Source organism: Ursus maritimus, unplaced genomic scaffold (assembly GCF_017311325.1).
Source record: "Ursus maritimus isolate PB19 unplaced genomic scaffold, ASM1731132v1 scaffold_7, whole genome shotgun sequence".
Classification (NCBI taxonomy): Eukaryota; Metazoa; Chordata; class Mammalia; order Carnivora; family Ursidae; genus Ursus; species Ursus maritimus.
This window is the reverse complement of record NW_024426885.1, coordinates 64,825,311-64,827,531: the sequence shown is the minus strand read 5'-3', so window position 1 is coordinate 64,827,531 and position 2,221 is coordinate 64,825,311. Positions and strand designations below refer to the sequence as shown.

Here is a 2,221-nt window from a genome sequence, read left to right as displayed (position 1 = left end):
AAAATGCAAGCAGATGTTAGTACTGCTCAAGCTAGAGAGCATGGCCTAGAGAGTTCTAGGGCAATATATTTCCCATCTTCTCTCTCTCACTCTTGCTCTCTCTTTCCAAAGAAGATCCTTTACTGAAACCTATTTAAAACATTTGTCCTTAATTCAAATAAACCTCAGTTCAGTGGAATGGCTGATGTCTGATCTATGTAAGGGCTTCATGGTGAAAAAATACACCCCACCTATGAAGACATCAAAATGGGTTCCTAATAAGAATGCGAATGTAACTCAGGGTCTCTGTCCTATCTTCTTCAGGATTTGACTGAGCTCCTCAGATTTGTGTATCTGCCAGATGAAGAAATCCCTATAGTGCCTGGTGTCCTTGGTGTCTGCAATGTAGATCGTGTCCTTACCAATGTAGAAGTCAATCTCAGAGGCTGACTGAAATTTGCCATCTAGGTCAGAGATGACCCTGATCCACACCGGGTTCTTCATTTTGTGTTTGAAGACTAGGAGCTAACATGGAACTCTTGCTCCGTGAGGTCCAGGAACTCAGCCAGCTTGTCCATAGGCATGGTGGTGTACAGCTTGAGGAAGCCTGTTCCTGCACTTCATCAGAAAACACCTTCATCTGCTCCAAGAAGGTTTCTTTGTGTAGTTGGGATGCACGTTGCCATAGTTGGGCACTATAGGTGACAGGAATTTGGGGCAGGAGTATCTGAAAATTTCCTCATAGACTTGTGGGTCTATATTTCTCCCACAGCAGGAGGTGAATGCTCTTGTCAATTAGCATGGGGTACATAGTGAGGATGATGGCCAGCAGCAAATGCATCTGCTTATTCTACTCTTTAATCATCTCATACTTATATGTGGTCCTCTGAAACATGCTCTTGGGTCCTCTGGATGTAGAACAGGATGTTGGCAAAGATCCGGATAGCATCCTGGTAGCAACACATTATCAAATATGTAAAATTGATCTTATAGTATGTGGTGACCTGACACTCAGGCACACTCAAATCCATGTTCTTCTTGCTCAGTTTGATATTCTCCAGCACCTTGACAACCTGGTAGTAAAATCCCAACAGAGAGTGCAGATGCAGAAGACCCACCAGGCTGAAGTAGCCAAGCTTCTTATATAAGGAGTGCTGTCCGTACTCCCCAGCCACACTCTCAAATTCACCTCCACTTGTGTACCCCTCCAACTGTCAGTTAATGTTGGACTTGTCTACCAAGAAGTGAAGAACATTGAGGACACTGAACATTCCAGATTTTCGAATTAGAACAAAGTCAATCTCCTCTGACTTCTAGTCAGTCTTTTTTTTTTTTTTTTTAAGATTTTATTTATTTGACAGAGAGACAGCCAGCAAGAGGGAACACCAGCAAGGGGAGTGGGAGAGGAAGGAGTCTCCCAGCGGAGGAGCCCGACATGGGGTTTGATACCAGGACTCCGGGACCATGCCCTGAGCCAAAGGCAGATGCTTAACGACTGAGCCACTCACGCGCCCCAACTTCTTGTCAGTCTTACAGCAGTACTGACTAAAAGACTGAAACTGATAGATGAACTCATTGATGTTATCCCAGAACCACAGGTTGGGTAGTTCAAGGGGAGCAGGACCATCAGCATTAAAAATGTCTTGGAAGAGATTGCAGTAGTTGTAATAGGATTCAGACCCCCTGCTCCAAAGAAGGTCCCTCATTGACATTGGCATATACTTGCCTGAAATATAATTCTTTGTACAAAATTGGGAAGACAGCACTGTTGCCAACCTGTGCAACAAGGGCTTCAGTTTCAGGCCAGGGAGTATTCTTGAAGAATCTTGAAGAATCAAGCCAGCTTGGTTCAGCTGTTGTCACAGATGTCCTGGATCTCATACAACTTTTGGTCAATGACATTACTGGACACATGGCTGGCCTGCAACTCATACACTTCTGGTCAATCAGATCTGAGAAGGTTTTGTGGAAATACTGGATGAAGTTTTTGATTACCTTGAGGATCACCTGATAGGTCTGCTGTTCATACTAATGTTTGTAAGCCAGATCCTGCTTTGGATCTCCTGTATGCATATCATAACTGTCCTGGTAAGCATAGGGATCATAAGCAGCCTCAGACTCATAATCATCAGCAGGAAAAGNNNCATGGTTGCAGCACTCACAAATACCACCAGAGAGTCCCATCTTCTCTTCACACTCTGGAGGGTGTTGAAATGAAATGAAAACAAGAAAGTTCACCTTC

General features: G+C 44.0%; 1 pseudogene; it reads right to left on the bottom strand.

The window, feature by feature from the left end:
- Positions 1 to 276: 276 nt before the first annotated feature.
- Positions 277 to 1,911, bottom strand: LOC103667986 (annotated as a pseudogene).
- Positions 1,912 to 2,221: the final 310 nt, after the last annotated feature.